The 21460-nt window shown below is 43.4% G+C and overlaps 1 protein-coding gene across 3 annotated transcripts in view; it reads left to right on the top strand.

Moving 5' to 3' along the window:
• Nucleotides 1-21460, top strand: part of RAI1 (retinoic acid induced 1) — a 576051-nt gene that overhangs the window by 249458 nt on the left and 305133 nt on the right. The window contains exon 3 of one of the 3 annotated variants that reach the window (XM_078665207.1): nt 21232-21351. The exons of the other annotated variants lie outside the window; for them this stretch is intronic. The gene's annotated coding sequence lies outside the window, so the exon portion shown is untranslated. The remainder of the gene's footprint in view (nt 1-21231; nt 21352-21460) is intronic. 3 annotated transcript variants of the gene reach the window in all.

The following is a 21460-nucleotide window of genomic DNA, read 5'->3' as shown; positions in this document are numbered from 1 at the left end:
TGTCTCACACGAAGTACGGCTGGACTATTTGTTGGCTAGGCTGGTTAACATCTCGTTAGGACACAAGATTGTCTTGAAAAGCAAACAGGGCGGCAGAATGGCATTGCTTTGTGGTGTTCGTCTGAAAATTTTGTACAGTATGTTTTTTGCCAGGGCTGTTTCTGCTCTAGGTTTCTGGCCAGTGCTCCATGCATGTTCATTTCATGTGGGAGTTGGTGGTTGTTGTTGAGTTGGCAGTTTCTGTGTGAGCATTAGTCCGAGTTTGAGGCGTGATTTGTTTGCTCCACTTGGAATCGGCTGTGGTTGGTTTGCATGCAATGAGTGGCTTTAGGAAGGGCTTTACTGGAGTAGGATTCGGAGGTGGGTGAGAGTGTAAGAATGAGTCGACGTCTCAGGTACTGAAATCCTTGAATCTTTGGCAATGAAGCCATTGTCTGTAAAGTACGAAGGGAGGAGGATCATTCTAGAAATTATATTTGTAAACGATGCAAGCTCTTGACCGCAAATAAATGTTTGCCAGAGTTGGAGAGTAGCTTGGCTGAGTAATGCTTTTGTAATTTGCACGAGCTGCGTTGATCTCATGTGATGTTCGTAATGCAGGAGATTTGGGCCATGTCTAATTGGAACTCTGCAATCCCTAATCTTTTCCCAGACTGTTTTTTTCACATTGTTTTAATCCACTGTGAGGTCACTAGACCAAAGGAGTCGTTTTGCCACGTTTCTGAAATTGGCCTGGATGTTTACATCAGCCTCTTCTTTGATAATGGGCACTTGTATTTAGTGACCTCAGTGACTTTTGCATTGAAGTGTGGTGTGGGTTTTTGTTGCTTGATACTTTCTGTACATTCCTAGCTGCTGGGAAGCAGTCTAGTTTTGCGAGATGTCCTTCTGGGCCAGATCATATCGTCAATGAATCTGTGTCTATTTGCAAGTATTTTTTGATTATTCCAGATTGGGCTCATATGAATTGATAGCTGGCACTGTGCTTGGCAGTTTTATGTTGTTCAATTCAGTGTTTGGATTTTTTTTCGCATTTGGTTTTGGGGTTTGTGTAAAAATGTGTAAATGAAAAATATAAGAACAAACAAATGGAAAACACCACTCAAAAAGGTTGGACATGATCAAAGCGGGGAATTGCAATCAGACAACAGAGTTGTCAAGTGTGGTCAGTCACAGTTATTTTTAAGTCCTTTTGATTAACCTTCTTGTGTCCAGCGGGTGCTATTGGTTTCATTTTTTTTAACCTCGGCCTTATGGAAAGTCCTTGCCGAGTTCCTGCAGGGCCCCACTCGTTAGTTCCAGTTTGAATGTTCCTATCGTAGTCATTGAAGGTCTGTCCATACTGATTTTGTGTCCTTTTGGTGGATCTTTATCTCTGCCACTCGTTACATTCAGAAGGCAGGATGCCCTTGCCCAGATACTTCCGTAGCCTGATCCACGTAGAGATAGCAACTTTTTCCTATTTGTTTTTCTGACAGAAATTATGACAGTCGCTTCCCAAGGGTATCTGCTCTTGTGTGTTTGTGACATTATCATGCAAAAAGGAAGTGGCATATGTTTTCTTTTGTTGGATTGCAGAAACATGAGCACTTGTTAGGCAATACCCAATTATGTTGGCCTGTTTTGTTCATCATGTCTTAATATTTCTTACAAGTATTTTGTTCTTATGTTGCTTGTTGGGAAGGATTGTGGCATGTTCCCTAGTCTGCAGTATCCTGGCCAGGTCAAGCTCTGGCACCTACTGACAATTTCCAACATGTGGACACTAGGTGTGAACTGTTTTGCTTTAAAATTTAGTCCAGGGTAGTCATTTTCAGCAGTGGCCAGTCACAACTAGCATTATCCTAACCCAAAATGTCTCCTGAGGGAAGGAGAAGCAAAGTGGGTTCTTGCACTTTATGATCCCTATCTGTGGGGGCTCTGGTTGTGCTCTGGCAGGTATTTCTGCAAGCGATGCTGCTTGTCATCCAGGTAGTGGTTCTGTTTCAAATTGTCTGGCACGGAGTGGGCTTTCTCTTCCAGGGAGCGGTCCTTCTCCTCTTCAAGTGAGCGGTGCTCCTCTTCTTTAAGGGGGTGGTCCTTCTCCTCTTCCGTGAGCGGTGTGCCTCTTCTTCAAGGAGTTGATCTTTCTCCTCTACCAGTGAGCGGTGCTCCTCTTCTTCCAGGTGGTGGTCTTTCTCCTCTACCAGTGAGCGGTGCTCCTCTTCTTCTAGGAGGTGGGCTTTCTCCTCTTCCAGTGAGCGGTGCTCCTCTTCTCCCAGGAGGTGGTCTTTCTCCTCTTCCAGCGAGCATTGCTTCTCCTCTTCCAGTGAGCAGTACTACTTGCTTGGCTGCTTCTTTCTCTTTCCTCTTCTTTGAATTTGGCTTGCGCAACGTCCACCATGCATCCCCATTTTATGGATTGTTATCTGTGTGCATTCAACCAGTTGGGTTTTTTGCTTCCGTGACTAGTAGGGCCACTGGATTTATGCGATTCTGCAGCAGTAGTGATTTAATGCTAGTTTTGTATTTACCACTTAAGCAACATAATCCATCATCTACTGCATAATATGTAGATTTAAAAAAAAAATGTTTACAGCTAACACGGATCAAAAGTTAATAAAAATCTGGCAACACGTGTTGCTATGCAGCGGGATGCATTTCGTGAAGATTAACTGTTCACCTTTCAGTTGCATATTGCTGTATTTGGGTGTTGAACTAGTACTAATAAAGTGAAATATCTGCCCAGACAATGTTATCATGTGTAAAAACCACAAAATAATGAACTGACTTTAGCATAAAATGGTCGCATAATTGGCATTTTGTTGCCGCATAATATGGTCCTTCTTTGCTGCATAATTCCATTGGCCGTGCAGTCCTAGGTGGTTTCGCTTGTAGTACTGGACTAGCCTACTGTTCACATCGTCCACTCATCAAATCACCAGATAAATGAGAGCTAAGAGCAGTAAAGCGTGTCGTACAACGTCAGACCTCTGGAACCCTGCACCAAACAACCACAGAATCATCCATGTCGCCCGGCTGAGCTTGTGATCTTGGGCGCTTTTCCTCGCTCACCTTCGGTTCTCCTCTGCCAGCCGCTGGCCCGTGATCGCTGCCTTCATGTCGTGTTCTGTGCTGTGTGAATCCGATCAATCGCTCATGGCTGGCGCCAAGGCCACCGAGGCACGCCTCCTCACTGCGCACAATCCCTGGATTCGCTCCAGATTATTATCCCATTTACATGCAGAACGGGGGCCTTGAAACCCAAACAGATTATGGCGCCTGCCTTTGAGAGGATCTGCTGACTGCAGCATTGTACTCGCTGCTGTATAGAACACGGCACCTTTCCTCTCACATACCCTGCTGTGCGTGTGTGTTGCTTTGTGTATAATTCTTTCTGTTTTGTGTAGTATTTGTGACGGATGCACAACCATGGTGGTAAAATGCATCTTAAAATCATACACAGACAGAAACCGACCAGGTCGTGTCTTCCCCCAGAATCTGAAGGGAAGGGGTGAGGTGGCCGTCCTCTGCTTCCGGGTCTGCCACCTCTAACCAGTGAGCCACACCACTCCCCCTCACCTCTAGAACAGACGCCAAGCAGAGCAGCGTGCCAGGGAACTCTAAGGGGTTCCCCTCGAAGGAATTTGGACCCAATGTCAGGGTCTAAGATCAGATATAGGCTGTTTACACAGGATCATACTCCCCTATGGTGACCAGGCGTTCAGGATTTGCCGGGACAGTTAATTTTTTTCACCAGCTGTCCTGCGAGAATTCGGCAAATTTGGCTCATTTCAGACAGGGTCGGCTGAAAACAGTGGGAGGCACTTTTTAAGGGTTCCCTCGCAGGACAAGTTAGCAGCTGTTGCCATCAAGCAATTTAATTACCAGGCATGATACTGGGTTTAAAAATGGGATTATATTTATTTCATTAGTGCCTACTTGTCTGCGTTTCGTTGCTGTCTAGTGGCACTATCATCTTGTCCCCCTCGGTTGATGTAAAATTGTAGTCCCTTTTCTGTTTTTGCGAAACGTCACATTTTTGTGGATTTCAAAATCTGGTTATTTTATAGACCCCAAAAATATTCCGTTTTTAGTGTCATTCATTTTTTTGGGTTCTTATATGTAGGACAGTCACACCTGCCCCTGTGTATCCTAGCCAGCACATACATTAGAATGTCATTTGAATTAACAGCATATTTTGTGGTGTTACTTAAAACATTTTTGGGGAGGAGCTGACACAACATAATTCCCCCGATTAGCCCAGACTGGGGTGGAAGAATATTTTTTTTTAGTTTGCTTCTTACCTTCCCAGACCCTTGTTTCATGATCCAGAGGAGGCGGTCATTGCTGGGCTCAGCGTCTGGGCATTGATGAGCCAACTCCAATGGAAGGATTCGAGATTCCATCCTGGCAAACTACTTTGACGGCAACAGCAGGCGTTGCCTACCTCTCTCCTGAGGGCCTTCCTACCGGGAAGTGAATATGTGGCTTTTCGATCGCTCACGCAGCAGAAGTCTCCCATTTGCAAGGAACGCGCGTTCTGTTGATGCCTTCCAAATTTAAATGAGATGCCTGGTGCTTTTTCAATAAAACATTCACTTCATTTACATCAAGGTATTTGGCCAAGCTGTTCTTCTCAGCCTTTTGGCACCGAGCCTGGCATCGGCCTACGCCAACACCAACTCCTAACTACTCTTCTGCCTGGTAATCTGTTCCCAGTAAAACGTGACGGAGATGAACAGGAGCAAGCGGTGAGGAAATGCATCCATCTCAATTACTTTTATTTTTAAATATAGAGTTGTCTCAGAAGGACCAACCAAAGCGTGAGTCTCTCGCACCTCTGAAGTGTAGGCATTGCTCAAGCTTCACTGCAGCACAGTCATGAAGCCCTTGAGATACCATGCCTGTGCGGGGCCTGCAAGCCCAATGATGCGGTAATGTGGAATGAGCCTTTATTTTGAATGACACTCTAGTCAACCAATGATAAAGGGGCAAATTCACACAGTGAACTGAAGGATGCACCAGAAACCTTTAAAAAGAGCCAGGCTTTCAAGCTGATTTGTACAAAATCTTCACTTTTGCCTCCTCCCCTGGGCTTGGGGAGTAGACAGAGGTAGCATTATTGTGGAGGGACTGTGTGGCTGCTCAACTCCAGGGTTACTGGAGTTGCTCCACAGCCCTCCCTCTGCACAGCCATCCCCATTCAAAGACACTTTTGCATCTTCACCATGCTAAAGACAATAAAGTATCTCTTTTTAGGTCTGGTGTGACAGCACAGCTGTCTGCAAGACATATTGGTGTGACTTTTACCTTCAGCATTAAACATCACAGCCTCGCTGCCATTATCACCTCTACCATTGGGAACACCATTACTGCCAATACCACCATCACTGCCATCATTACCAGCACAACAGCATTTTTGCATGCTATGTTTGCATGCTTTAATACATGAACGCCAGACCTGTTGGCTTTGCCAATGCATGTTTTCTGTAACATCCATTTTTCATAGGCTTTAGTCCATGCTCGCTTTCCAGTATACTGCCTGTGAAATTGTCCCTTCTGCACTGCAATGGAGCCAGAAGGCCATGCCTAAAGAGCCAGTGGAAGAATGGGAATACTTAAATACTCCTGTGTGCTGATCTAGGGTATGTTTGAAAATTCCCTCAAACCTATGGCTGCGGATCCCAGAGCAAAAGAAGGGAAGAGTTGAGGGAGGCTGACCCAGTGCCCATTAAAGTAAGTATAGAAGACAGTATGTTTATGGCAGTTTCAGAAAACGTGAGTAAACTTTGGCCGCCAACTACAGATTTAAACAAATATATTGAATGGCCCAACCTGAGACAGTCTCCATCACCGAAGCCAGCACATAATGTTCATCCTAGTTCTGCACTCCTCTGTCAGTCATTGGCTATAACACTGTCTGGAGTTGCTTGGGATCCTTTCATCTGCCCCTCTCCTGGGCAAAAGCCCTACTTTTGTTTCCTTTAAGAATTTGCAGTTACACTGCAACATTATTTTAAATATGTTATGATGGTCTGAAGGAAGTGTTTAAGCCTGGCTTGACAGCACGGCTGTCGCTTACCTTATGTGACTTACAGAAAAAAGAGCTTTAAGACGCAGTACATAGAGAGTGACTTTGGCTCGGAGTACATGTTGATTCTCTTACAAGTAGTATTCACTTGGACAGAAGTTATATGCTTCCGCTGTAAAAGAGTGATTGTACTTATGCATTCTAGGAAATATAGTAGTCCTGAAATGGTTATGGGGACACGTCAATGATGGCATATGTCAGATGCCTGTTTATTATGAAAAGGTATGACAAAGCCAGTAGACCAGATTTAACACCTTCCGTGCTCATGACGGCTCCCGGTCGTCATGAGTCACAGTAGGCGTGTGCTCATGACGGCCGGGAGCCGTCAGAACGTTGCCGCTCCGCCCACACGCGGTTTATTCCCTGCCTGTGCGGGTGAATTAATCAGTGGGCAGAGTTCTGACGGCTCCCGGCCGTCATGAGCACACGCCCACCGTGATTTATGATGGCCGGGAGCAGTCATGAGCACGCTGCACCACGCCCACACCAAGCCCCGCCCGCACCGCTGCGAAGTGGCTATTTATTGCTAAAAGCATGTGTATAAGTCTGTAGACTTATTATTATTATACTATTTGAAAGTGTGAAAACCGGTATTGTGTTACTTGCAGTCTCACAGATTACCGTAGTAAGCAATGGTTTTGGTCGTGGTTACCCCCATTCACAAACCCTGGGTAGAAGATTTGCACTGTGATAATCTTTGTTATATATTGTTTGGCAAACTGCAGTTGTTAGTGTTTGTTTGTTTATTGGTTGCCTTGTGGGAAAGATTCTGCTCTATATGGCCTGAGTTTTGTTTTATAGTGACAAGCCACTAATAAAGGTTTTTAAACGTGATTGGTTCACTGAAAAAACTCTATTTCAGATGCCATAGATCTGATATGTTTACTATAAAATGTTATGGCAAAGGGAGTATGCCTGACTTATTTATAATGACACACATGTTAAATAAAGCCAGTACACCTTTGAAGGTGGATTGTTATTAACCTCTCTTGTAACCTATAGACAGGGTTTTGTACCATGAAATCACACAGATTACTATAGAAGGGAAATATTTAGATTTTTGCTACCCTCTCTGACAACATTTGGGGAATAGAATATTTCACTATGATACTCATTGTTTACTCCTCTTAGAAGGAATTAATTGTATATTGTTTTGCCAAATGTAATTGTTTGACGACTTTATTGGGAAGCTATGTTAAAAACAGTAGACCTGAATTGGTTAAGGTGACAAGCTAGTTATAACGTATATACATCTTATCAGTTCATTGGGAAAAAGTATGTCAGATGCCATTAGTATTACCCGGTTACTGTGAATAAGTTATGATGAACACAGTACGCTTGTGTTTTTTGCTTTTCTTGTGAAGGGCAAATGGTAAAGCCAATGGGACTTTATGGGTGGATTGTTATTACACTGGTACGGCCTGTATATGAGTATTTTGTTTCATAGAATCTCACAGCATACCTTGGTAGGAAAGGGTTTTGGTGTTTGTTGATCCCAAGATAAATATTGGTGGAAGAAAATTTGGATATTGAGAATACTTGCTAGACCATCCTAAGAGAAGTTCTATTTTTTTTGCCAGTGGTAATTTGTGATGAAATACATAGGATTTAGGTGTGTGTGTATTAATGTACTTTTTAGATATAGCTTCACAGTGTTAGCTGTCTGGCATAATCTTGTAAACAAAAAAAGTGTAAGAAGTTAATACATACATATACATACATACATACATAGAGGAGCTTTGAGTCAATCTTTTTCAACCTTTGGTCTGTTCGAGTGTCAGTCACATTCTGTTACCATCTATGACAGCGTATTGCATGTGACAGTCATTTCAGCTATTTGCCTTAATGCACTGTGATTTAGCCCTTTGAAACTGAATGTGTTTCAGTGCCAAGGCTTATGCCCCAGTTCTTTAGTTTTCTATTTTCTGTTTTAAAAATTATATTTTCCTTCTCTTTGTTACATTGCTTGTTGCCCAACAACTCCTCAGTCAGTGTCACTAGGTGGCTCTCTTGCCGCTTACTTCATCTGCAGTGCGTCACTTCCTAAAATGGTATTGTCCATAGTGTATCATTTTGTTACCATTCTAAAATCGCTGCCATGTTTAGAAACAACATGTCAACCCGTCCTTGGATCAGTAAAGTAAATATAGATAATGCACAATGCCATTGTGATATGTCCGCCCACTGCTATGTTTATTTTTTTGTTTGATTCCTTTTGTTTTCCTACCACGTGCCCATCCTGTTTAAGTGGCGCCATTATTCAGTTTTTCTATTTTTATTTACTTATTCACTTTTGTGTGTCTTTGTGGATGGATGAGAGGGTGTGTGCCTAAGAATGAGTTATTGGGTGGTTGAATGGATGATGCGTGCTCATGGTGCACTGTAAGTAAGAGCTTAATATTCTCTATCCAGCATGCAGGGAAATGTAAGAACTGTGCATTGGTTTTCCATGTACCATGTGAATGGTTAAAGGGATATTTAAGACACCAGAAGATTGCTAACACTTGCGCTTACACAACTGTTGGTGACCTGACTTCGCCTAGCCTAGGAATGTCTATTGGGGCTCGGCTGGGAACAATACAAAGGTGCCTTGAGGGAAGGTGAACCGGCTCCTCTACTTCACATCTAGTAACATAGTGTACCACTCAGTAAAGCCATGAATATATGTACAGTGCTGAGAAGAAGTGGCTGGCTGGGAATGTTCCCCTGGGCCCACCTGTACTCATCTGTCCCTCTAGGACAAAAACGTAAAAGGTACAGCCAGCTGGAAGATACTTCCTTAAATAACCAAAGTCTCGCCTTCTGTGATCTTGCCTGGGTTGTTTAGTCTAACTTTTAAAACACCAGTGAAGTTTCATGCATTGAACGCACTCCTTTGCTGACTCTGATTTCGCCATTACTGTTTTTTGCAGTCTTGCTAGTGACACGTATTCTCCTGATACTTTAAAACATGCTTCGTGGGCTGTGGATCTACCCTTTGCTCATGATTCAGTAGCTTTCCTGTCTATTTCAATTACCTGCATCCGATTGTAATTCTTAGCTCTCATTCTTGTATTTGTCCTGTTCCCAGTAGTATTTTTAGTCTCTCCATGGTTTGACTGGATGAGCTGTATCTTTCCACTGTTGAGGTGTAAGAATTGTTTTTCCTTTGCATGTTTCTATAGCCTTTCAATTTTAGAACTTGATGGACATGTGTGTCTCACCCTTTCCTCTTTCCATTCATGTGTCTGCATCTGGTTGCTTAGTTCCAACGTGACCTCTCTCTCCAATGTGTTATTCCTTGCTCCACACTACTACTTACTGTCATTTTTCCCTCCCAAACATGCCTCTTTTCCTCATTTACAAGACAATGTGGATTTGCCAATGCTTGATGAATAAATCCGAGTGACTCAACCTTCTCCCCAGACCCAATCATTCCTGCACTCCAGATGGCAAAAGAGTCTGGTTGATTCCAGAGTCAATTAACTTTATTTGAGAAGCCTTGTGGTGGGACCAATGTCCCTACAAAAGTGACTTCAAAGCCAACTTTAAACTTCTGAGTGTTGTAAAATTCGTAGTTCAAGTGGAGACGCTGTCTTGGGAGCTTTGCTTATGTATCAGCCAATGTTTTTTTAATATTGGGCAGTATCTAAAATAAAGGCACAATATAAATTCTTAAATGGCAACATTATCCGAATTCCACTTGGAATAAAGTGCTTGAAATTTTCTTTGTACAGGAATCGTCGTATTTCTGTGAAAGAAATGTGTTGGGATGTATAGCAGAATTCTTCGTTCCTGCACGACGAAGTCGCCCTGTCAAAGTGTGGTACTCTTCAAAAGAGGAAGTTGTGGGATGGATGGATGGATGGATATAGATATATATCCCATAATTAGCAATCCATGCCAGAATAACCACCTATTGCGAAGCTCATGTGTGGCCAATCATAGGTTCAGGAGGACAGAAGCCATGCTAGATTTTCTCGATAACCGGTGACTGTGTAATTAAGATTAATTGCATGCATAGTTTTCGTACGTGGTAGCTCCACAATCTGACATGGAACTGGACCTATGCTCAGTGCTGCGGAAGAAGATGATTTCTGTTCAAATTCAATGCTGGTAAATTTATCTTGTACTGATGACCTGAAAATCTGGCGTGGTTCAAACGTTAAACAGAGCTTCCCTGCAGAGTTTTCGCGAGTGCGAGTCTGCAGACCATACCTGGTGGCCAGTAAGTTTCTCTTCCGGGACTGAAGTGACGCTGTTTTTCCAGGTCTAGCTCCTCTTTTATGCAAGACCCATCTTGGTTCTCGTCAGCATCTCCCAGTCTTCATGCAGCAGAACATTTCAGTTTAGGGGTTACAGATTCAGGCACTTTCTTCACTATGTTCTTGTTGTAACCCATCCCCTTCCCTCGATCAAATGCTCATTATATGCTGTCTGTCATGTCCACTGCCAACATGCAGAGTTCCATGACCTACTCCAGTCTTCCACATCCCTCCACAGTCAAGTGACATAATCTTGTGGCCTGATTCCTCATAATCCAACTTGAGAGGGGTTTCTACCTGGGTAGCCCATCTTTAATGTCTTCCATCCTTTCATAGTGCTTCAAATCTGATGGGGCTAGCAACAAAGGTTACTGGTCCCATTTGAATTACAAGATCTGAGAGAACTATTGTGGCTGGGAATATCGAATCCTGAATATCGAAAGGCCAGAATATCGTCAAGTTAGCGATATATAAAACTTTATAAATAAAATAAATAAATACAGAGGGACAAAATATCTGAAGGTAAGAGCACAGAGGAAGGTAACGTTTTATTATTAACTCCACATCTACTTTCCTTGAAGCTATATGTATCACCAAGGTATGTAGGAGTGGAGTTAGTTATAGACAATGTATGGAAACCTACCTTTCGTTATACGTCTTGGATTTTCTTGTAACAGTTTTCTGTCCCTTCGATACTCGAGATTCGATATTCCCAGCGTACACTGTGAGAACACCTCAGATCCGATTGTTTTCATCTGGAAATTTCGGATGGTGAAAGCAATAGAAATGCCAGGTTAAAACTCCAGGGGAAAATTTGGAATTACCAGAGGAAGGGGTTCCCAGAGATTAGTTAATCTATGGGGAGAATTTAGGAGCTTAACAAGTAGGACGTCAGAATGAGGCCTGAGTATTTGCTGTCTGGTGGATAAAAGCTTCCAGTGTTCATCTCCTGCCTGGAAGCTCATGTTTCTTTATGATAATGCTCTGCGGCTACGCTTTTCTGGCTTACGAACAATGTCTATGTCCCAGTGCAGCACTGGCCAACCAGTCGGGAACCTAATTTACATACGTAACAATCCAGGTACCAGACAGCAGTCCTTAGCTGTAATCTTGTTCTGAATAGAGTAAAAGCCTGGTCAGGAACTGAGCAACCAGAGGCCCAGATGCCCTTACACCCTGGTTTGGAAGCTTCCTATACATCCCTGCTCACACCCCTGTAGCTCCACAAGGAAGGAACCCAGAGGCACAGATTGTGTGAACACATCATTGAAGTATAGTGAGGTGATTTTACTTTAGCAGTAGCCAACCTAGTGAGTCTTAACTCATATCAGACTAATTGCCAATTCGACCCCAAGAAGCCCTTTTATTCTTAAAGAGCATTTTCAAATTCAGGAAAGACCTTCACGGGTAGGACCTGCCTTAGCTGGGAGCAGTGCAGCCCAGATCTACAAAGTTGCGCAGTTTGTTATTTTCCAATAACTGATCTTCCAATCACCTCTAATAGTCGAGATGCCCAAGTGTGTGGGATGCATTTATACACGTGGTTTACATGGCGTGTTCCTGTTCAAAGACTTTTAGGCTGCGCAGATGCCCTACACCGAGACCTTTCATCCAAACAATTGGCTGGAACAATGGATGTGCCTTTGATTATTTGGGTACATAGTACTTATGCAGCATGAAGTGCTCTGTATCCCGTCTCACTAATCTTTATAACATTGTCATGTTCTCTGGCAGTGTCAAGTCCACAATGATAGGCCAGATCAGTGTCAGAAACCCATTGCATCACACACAACTCTCCCACTTAGACACTCCCTGTGTGTGTGGTTTGAATATGTGCTGAGAGGTTGAAGAGCTTGGTTTATCCTTTAGATGGGATGGCCATATTCTAGATGGAGCCTTTATGGGAGCTTACATATGCAACAGAAGAATTTTCTGTTTAATTTTCAAATAATTATTGCTCTGCGTCCTTACGAGCTGCAGCGAGTCCCTCAAAAAATGTCTGCCCAGATGAGAGGTTGGTTTTCAAGTTTTGGGGTGGCAAGCCAGCAAGATATTGACCAGATCTAAATTCTTACCCCCGCTGTGCAATATTATTTTTGGGAAGTGTTAACTGGCTCCCTGTCCACGTTTTCCATAAATTTCATACCAACAATATATACCTACAAACATGCGTAAAGGGGTTTTCTCTCAGTACTGTTCATCCATTGACCTTTTAAAGTGTCAAGCACATTTTGCTTCTGCCTTCATTTGCATACAGCATGAAGCAATAAGTCAGCTCACTCCCTCCTTTTGCTGTGTTGGCTTTAAGTGACAAGGTTTTGCCTCATCACTGGCGCACTGCTGTCAGAAAAGCATTGCATTTCATTTCCAGGGCCGGTTAGCCTTGCTACATTGCCCCTCCTTTAAATTTGATAACATTCCCATTTTGGTTGCTGCATATGTTTGCAACTTAAAAAAAGAATTGTTTGCTTGCTATGAGGAGACTTATTTGTTTTGCCAATGCTTGGTTGTTGGTTTTTTTTCCCCTGAGGGCTGGGCAACTCACAGTCGATAGGGACTTGCAGACTTTCTTATTTCTAGGTGTCTGGAAACGAGTCTCTGCCACCTCCCACTGCCCCCCTCTCCCCACCCCCGCCCGCCAACCCTCCCCGCCAGACTTAAACGAACCGCCCACTCCCTCCCCGCCAGACTCACAAACTAATTATTCTCTGTCTCCCTTCCTCTATCTCTCTGTCCTTGTTGTCTCAGCTCCCTCGGCCTGATTTCTCATGTGCTTAAAGGATTATCTGGCCCGTGACAAAAATCAATATTTTGGCAAAAGCATCTCCTTTTGCAAGAGAGTAATGAGAGCGGGTGATGGTGTATAGAGCAAATCCGTTTCGCTGGCCAGAACACATCTCTTTGAAAGGATATTTTGGCTCTCCGGCTTTGGAAAGCATTTCATACCCTTTAATTTTCTAATAAAAAGGAATTATGTGTGCTGAAAGGCCTGTAACAAGATTCGCAAACTGCATATATTTTCCCCATCTTTATTTCCTGCCTTAGGTACCTTGCATGCTAGAGTGAAATCTGCTGTGCATTACATAGTTCCTGAAGGCCTTTGGACGCTCCCATAAGGATGCATCTGCAACAGAACCGACACTGGGACAGGTGCGCGTCTCTGGTCTGCCTACGTTGATTAGGGACCTTTGGCTGGAATATTAGGTGCATCGTAAGTCGATCATAAAATATTTTTTTTGCTTTCTGAAGACAATGACCATAGTTGATGATGGACATGCTATGTATTCCCCCCTCTTTAGTTTTTTTTTTTTACTCATTACTTCAGAGACCCCCTCATGCTATTAAAATGAGTTTTCTCTTCCCTGGCACGAAAAGTAATGCATATGCAAACCTCTCATAGGGTAGCCTCCATACAGGATTTTAGCTCCCCAAAGTCAGACTCATCACAGAAAGCAAATAATAATCGGGAGATAAAAATACGAGCAAGCTTGCACCTATTTATACGGGCAGGGCCGGACTGGGAACCACAACCGGCCCTGGCAAAGTGCTCGGCAGGCCCACCCTCCCCACTCGGGGGGTTGGAGGTGCCGTCAAGCTCTTTGCCGGGGCCGGTTTTTGGCCGATTTTGCAGCTATGCTGCAAAAACGGCCCTGTAACAAAAACGACCCCCAGGGGCCCAAAACCGCCCCCCACCCGTGCGGCACACCGGGGGATTGCCCGGTGCCCACTATGGCCAGTCCGGGCCTGTATACGGGCACTGTTCACCTGGCATCATCGGGTCTGGGGTAGCAGGAGGACCATGCTACAAGGGGCAAATCAGTTGTTGCCAGCCGCGGCCCATGCATGGAAGACTGGTGAGGCCGTTTGGTGGGGTGGGGGACGGGTGGCGGGGGGGCGGGGATTTCGACAGACGACGACGAGGGAAAATGTATCATTTAATTTTCCCTCCTGGTCGTCTGTCGATTCCCCCGCCCAACCCGGCCCCACCGCTCTTACCTGCACAGGCCACTGCTTGTTGTTGCTACTCACTGATCTGAAGAGGACTCTTAAAAAAGACATCAGAATTTACAGGAAATATTAGCTGCACATTGAAGCCCAGATTCCAATATAAATTAGTATTTGCACGATGAAATGCATTTGCATTCACCTACAAATCCCTTTCTACTCCATCCCCCGATGGCCATTTCTTTGACTAGGATGTCTTTGTAGAGTGCGTGCATCTTTGATGTGACGCCCCCACCCGTGTGTAACGATCTCTTCCTCTGAAGTATATATTTTTCCGCTGTCCTCTCAAGGTCGAGAATGTGCCTTCCCTTTATTGTAGTTTGATGGACACGAGAACAGCATCATCTCCTTTGAGTTGAAGCTCATGGGTTTGGGCGCCTCATTTATATGCTTACCAGGTTTGCGGGCCACCTGCGGAGTCAGTCTTCATCTGATCCATATTGTGCTGATCGTCTTTTTCAGTTCCTGTTGGCCAGCTGGTGTGACCACCTCATTGGTTGCTATATTCTCCCGCAGGGATGTTTTGAACCCAAATGGAATGACCTGGACTCGCTTGATCCGCCCAGGGAAAGGGTTTATAGACCAAAATGGACCTGATCGATTGAGTAGTGAAAAGGAAGGAGCTTAAGTGGACACTGGCTGTACTGTGTGGAGAGTGGGAAACTTCTGTCTTAGAGACTGCAAGGCATTGCTTTGCGTGAGAGCGAGCAGGCTGCCCATGAGAAGGCACAATGGTTGCTCGGAAGAGTGTCCAAACATCTCAAGTGAGCATCAGTAGTTCACTTGCACCCAAGAGTGTTAAAGTTCCTCTTGAGAGAGAGTTTGTATATGTGTGTGGGAGTGTGAGTGTGTGACAGAAAGAGAGAGTGAAAGTTTAAAAAATCCGCGTGAGTGAATGAAGTCTACTCGCTGAGGAGAGTGCTGGAATGCATCTTGAGTGACTGCAATGTGAACAGGAGTGTATGAGGGGGCTGTCTGTATATGTCGGATAGCGAGCTTTTAGGATCACAGCATATTCTTTTTTTTTTTTTTTTTTTACAAAAGAGCATATTTTTAAATTCAGATCTACTTAGAAATGCAGTTAATCTATTATTGAAATTAGTGTGCTTTTTGAGGCAGCGCCAAGTGGAGAATTGTTTATTAGAAGAATAACGTTAATTACAGCTATTGTCTCATCCACTCGTCTCAATTGCATCTTCTCAATTCACCTGTCAGTGAAGAGCACCTTTCAATGTGTGATTATAGGTAAAAAAACAAGCTTGAAGCATGCTCAGGTACTATTTAGTATGGGGAAAAGGATAATAGCCCCCCTCTGTTTCCTACTTTCAGTCTTTCCGCATATGGAGGAAATATTTGGTACTAGCTTGATTCCTGACGTCTTGTATTGGCTCTTCGGGCAAACAAAGGTGCCATTTATTAGCGCTCCTAAACAACATGTCCTAGGATTTATTTACTAGCATTTTTCGCCATAATATACATTTTTCTAGCATGTACCTTTGTAAACAATATTGACTATTTTAATGTATGAAATGTCCTTTATGAATATGTTCCCCATTCTTTCTGTATTAAAGCCCACCTTCTACTTGGAAGGTGAGCTTCCCTTTTCTTCTTCTTGACAAAATAAATTATCTTTACAACATGTAAGATCATGCTTTACTTTGTGTTTAGTAGACATTAAAAAGACCTGGGTACTACTCTTGGTACATTCACTAATTTGTGCCGGTTGTGTGGTTCTTGGTGTCTCTAGAAGTACTTTGGGCAAGCTAACCAGCCGCCAGCAGGGCCAGACCTGCTACCGGACCTTTCTAAGTAAAGAATGGAAAAACAAATCATTTTAAAGTATGCTTTAAAACCATTTGTTTTGCTTTCTTTACTTGGAAGCAAATGCAGATCCCCATCAACATAAATCAGCCTCTATGGCAGTAAAATCAGGACCCAGCTTGGCAGCTGACCAAAATGCCCGGTAGCCGCCCTGGCTGCCAGTGAAATGTCAAAATTCTATTTTGTGATGGCCCGTTACCAATGGCAGACCTTAATATCTTGTTTAAACCTGTTAGTAGAAGTTGCTAGCAGTTCTACATCCTAGTGGTGACACTGTCAAATGCCTATTGGTTTCAGCCCTGAGAATGACCCTGTCACTCTCTTCTGAACAATGTAGCTACTCCAGAAAATCGTTTATTTTTTTGGGGGGCTGGTCACTTAAACTCCAACCAAGAGTTATTGGCGGCTTGGCGGCCATATTGAAAGAGACACATTTTCTGGTATGCTGTGGTATATGGCTCTTAATCCTGCCCCGTCAGTGATTGAGACCAGGGGCATAAATGCCCCTGTAGACTCTGCGGTGCGAGGGGGGGACCCAGGGTTTCTTGTTTTGGAGGGGACCCCCTCACCCTCTAAGCCATGCCATTGCATGCCTTGCAGGATGCGTGTAAAGGCATGGAATAAGAAATAGTTAAACGCTTGAAAAAGCCACTCTGTTTTATAGAGCAGGCACCTGCAGTGTAGAAGGTGGGGGGGGGGGCAACCGTTTAGGGGACCCACCCCCCATTAAGCCCATTCTGTGGGGGGGGGTGCGGGGGGGGCATCATGTTGCGTTACGCCACTCATTGAGACTCCAAACAAATGCCATACATGCTTGTCCCTCACCACGAATATGACTCCCGCCCACAAACAGGTGCACTTTTGTCCTTCGTTATGAGCATGACACCAGCCATCAAACACCTCTATTTTCGACTCTTGTCAAAGACGTGACACCGATCCTGGATTTGTGATTGAGATTATGAAACAGTTTTGAAGGACTAGATTAAAGAAAACCACCGAAAGGGACTTCTACCACCTAATTGGTGTCTGCACTTACCGTCGACGTTCAAGGCTTGGTTTGAGAGAACGGGCAGATGCTTTGATGTGCTGCCTTGTAAACAAGCTTCTTCCTGGTCTTCGAATCATCAGAGAGCGTTCTCAGATGCAGTCTACAGGAGTTAACGAGTCTCTAGCTCTGATAGAAGAATACCTGGTCCTTCACCTTTCTTGCTCGAAGGCATTGACCTTATTTTCGTCAGGCTCTAGATATTGTTTTCATGCATCTTTCAAAAGTCTCATCTTGGTTGACTGAAAAGCAGTTCCACCAGCTTGCTACTGACATAAACCTTGTAAAATAATACTCCGATTTTACAAAATGCAAGGGCACGGTCTCCCTGCTTTAGTTACATATGACTGCATGGCTGGTTACAACATAACTGGCTCGGCAGGAGCATCTGGGTAAAGGGTGCAATTCCAAGCCAAAGTCCAAACTAGAGGCTGGCTGCAGACTGGCAGATGGGGTCATGTCTGGACACACCTCCTTCGCCGCATGGGATTTGGTGTAGCACAAACAATATGACCTTAGGCCCAATACAGCTTCTACGATACACCCTGCCGTCTGCTAAATCCCGCCCAACAACCAGGAATGTGGTGGTTGTGATTGAGTGCACAGTTGCCAAGTGTGAGTCCCAACTGAACAATGTGCACAGCGCCATCTGCTGTGGGGGGTCTACCTAGGACTGCTAGGCAAGGCCTAGACCAAATTTTATTGCTATTTTTTTTACTTACCTGAGTTTTGTTTTATTTTTTATCTGATGTGCTAAAGTGCCACCTTTTAGTCATTTGTGTTTCTAACACAGTTTTTTATTATGAAGCCTTCCGCTGATTTCTCATTGGGATTTTCTGTCATTATAAGTTCCCTTTTTGTAAGGCTCCCTTGCGTTCATTTCCCCATGGTTGCCACAGCTTAATTCAACAGCCCCAACACCTGTTTGGATGCCTTCTTGGGATCTACCTATGTCCACAGGGCCTCCGCTTTGTGCAGCGATACAGAAAATGCAGCTCTTGGCCTGCATGTTGCAAACAGCCAACATAGCACAATTAACTACCTTAGTTAATTTGTAAAGTTCCAGTAAAGATAGCTGGCTAAAACTCCTTAAAAACACTGAAAACCACCTGAGTTACTATGGCTCACTTACATTTATTTAGGTCAAAAGCATGTCAACTGCTACTTCGACATGGATTAAATGCTTTAAACATTAACACGGTGGCACAACTTAAAACTCCTGTACATTTTTTTTTATTCTTTGCCTCTGTTTGTGAAAGTAATCTCTTCGTGATAAAACCAGAGGTTGACACTCCACTGAATCATATTAGCTAGGGACCCTAATCTTTATTGATATAATTGCTTTGTAAAGTGCTGGCTTGTGATGCACGCCATTTCATACCTCTGTTGTAACTGCTGAGGCAAAATTAAGAGAACCCATTACCTCATCTTGCGGGAAGAAGGACCACTGTCTGTTGTGGGTTGTTCAAGTCCTGGCGGTCATTCTGCAACCAGTATTGCACCGCCCTTTTGGAGAGGATAGTCCTGGAGGTTTTGTGGAAGGTTAATGCAACCTCTTAGATGATGCAAGTTTTTGCTTTTTCTTGAACAATGCCAGATTTTGAAAATTCACAAAGTCTGGTCTTCATAAGTGCCAAAGTGCTGCACCCGCCACTCTGACCCACCTCCTCTGTGGCTCTTGCGAATGCCTCTCACTTGTGCAATCAGGATTCCTTGCTTGCCCTCCAGTTGCTTTCATGCGTATAGAGTGGATCAGGCAGCAACAAAATTGCTCATTGTGGTCCATTCGTGTATTGAACAATCCATTAGTACCATTACCATTACTGGAGCTTTGACAATGATTGATCCAGACGCCAATAGGCGTCTGTCAAACTATTCAATCAGCATCTTAGAACCTCCAGGCCAGTACATATTCCTAAGGACCAATCTCTAAAGATGGCCCAGCAAAGCACAACATTACCTTTTGAGACCTAAAGGCCAAATTCCTCCAATAGCCATCCTCCCCTTCTGCTCCCAAGAAAGAGAAGCAGATCAGTCACTCTGGCCCAGGGGTATCAAGCGTGGAGACTTGAGTGAATTCAGCCTCGGAAACATTCCCCTGCATAAAATCTAATCTGCAGAGGGCTTCTAGCTTCCTGGGCGAGTGATATCTGGCTACAGCTTCCCAGGGTTCATTTTTACTTCGAAGCCATTCACCTCAACCCCAATGATTTTCACCTTAATTGAAGTTTAAAGCAAGGTATAGAATTTTACTTTTACCTTTTTTTATTTTTTGCCCACTTCTTGGTTTGTGAATGCCAAGTGTGATGGACGTTTGTGTTTTCTTGGAGACGTTTCATTGTGACATTTCGTATTTCCTATTTGTAATCACTGATTTTTTCAAGTGACTGTATGAATAAAATATGGAAAAGGAAAATATCAGTTTCTTTGTCAGCGCCAGCCTTATCATTTTTTAATTGAAACTTGATTTTTTGCTTTTTATTATAGCAGTTTTTGTTGTATTTATTTTGTTAATGTGTTTTGTGTAGTGTACATTTACTTTGTATTCAGTACATCAGTCTAGATGCTTTTGGCACGTTCTAGGTTAAACAAATTGGCTAAGTAAATACATGTTGTTATATTAAAAAGGTGGGTAATTTGTTCAGTAAAATAAACTAAACCAATACATATTCGATTATTACTTGTAATCAGTTTTTTATATTCCATCTAAGCCTTATTTTTCTCGTTTTTTTATGTTGCAATTCATTATTCAAAGTATCCAAGGAAATATATGTTTTCATTACAAACTCTTCTGGGAAATATTTTCTTGGTACACATCAGTGTCTCCAATTATCTATTTTTTTCAAATTTTGTAATTTCCGAGCGCATTGCTTGGCCACCACTTCAAGTGAAAGCCGGAAAGCAAAAATGATTTGAATCCTATTCATAACCACTCGGAATGGTGTAGGCATTCTTTCGGGACTTTAATACAGCAGATGGGTAAGAGACAGCAGGCCGCCCGGTCTTGGACTACGCTTCTCCCCTAGAGGTATGGCCATGTGCTCACTCCACAGTCCCACCACAGGCTCTGCTAGCAATACTGTCACATGCTCCCTTGGAGGTTGTCAGCTGTTCTGTTACTGGCATTTTTTATGGTGCATTTCTAGCACTTGTATGGTTTACTTGTGCTTTTGGAATCTATACACTAGTTACAGTACCAGGATTCTCGTAGACTGAGTCAAAGTGGTCTATGGACATTGCATCTGGGTGTGTTGTCATGTTTAGCGGTGGAATAAATTGGATAGTGGCCTATTGGGAAACTGGTAAAATGTATTTAGGGTAAGCAGTTGAAGCAAAAATGTATTTTTTTTAATTCAAAGTCGCTCTGTGGTTTGTGATAATTTCATCCTTTAATTTCGTAAGTGTAATTCCAAGCAATTTCTTTTTTATACGCCAGCCAACACATGTTTCATCCCTTACGCAGCACTTGGGGCTTTCTCAAGGCAAAAAAAGTGTATTCAACTTGTCGAGGCATAAGTATAAGTACACATTAAGCTGAAAAAGCACTCCCATGTGGTAGGATCGCCACGTTTACATGCTCCTTTTTCTAACGGACCACAGAGACTTAAACTCCTACTAACCTAAGCAAGACATGCCCATTTGGAATGACAATACAGGAATTAGGATGAACCAATTAAAACCTGGAGCGCATTTTCCCCCTAATGTGTACTTCTACCTCTGCCTCCACAATTTGAATACACTTTTTAATAGATTACATTTTCAGAGTCTGACTTTCAATTAAAAATAATTGCTTCAACTGCTTACCCTACATACATTCTACCTGGTTGCTTATCGTGGGCAAAAGGGGTTGTGCCCACTCTAGGGTAATGCCGATTACCAACTCTGAAATAAAGCCATTATAGGGTGCGCGGCCCCCAATCTTCACCCTTACTGCCCTTGCTAGACCTATGTAGAAACTGGAAAGTTAGGTTAAATTAATGTATGGCTTAGTAATGGATTTTGGTGGATATCAGCCATCTTGATCCTCTTATATTTCTTTGTAGCGCATTATATATCTGGATGTGTGTGTTGAAGGACTGCCGTCATCCCTTGAACCTCAGAGTCTGAGGAGAACCAGCGAACTCAACAAGAGGGCAAAGGAAGCCGGTCGTCATCATCCTGAGGTATATTTTTCAGTTTTTGCCAAAGCAGTTGAGGCTCGACTCAAAAGGAGTCATTAACACCCTGCTTGCCAATTAAATTCCTGCCCTGTGCTCCAGGTGGTTGTATGAC

Source organism: Lissotriton helveticus, chromosome 10 (assembly GCF_964261635.1).
Source record: "Lissotriton helveticus chromosome 10, aLisHel1.1, whole genome shotgun sequence".
NCBI classification, from domain to species: Eukaryota; Metazoa; Chordata; class Amphibia; order Caudata; family Salamandridae; genus Lissotriton; species Lissotriton helveticus.
Note: the sequence above shows the minus strand (reverse complement) of the source record. Positions and strands in the feature narration are given on the sequence as shown.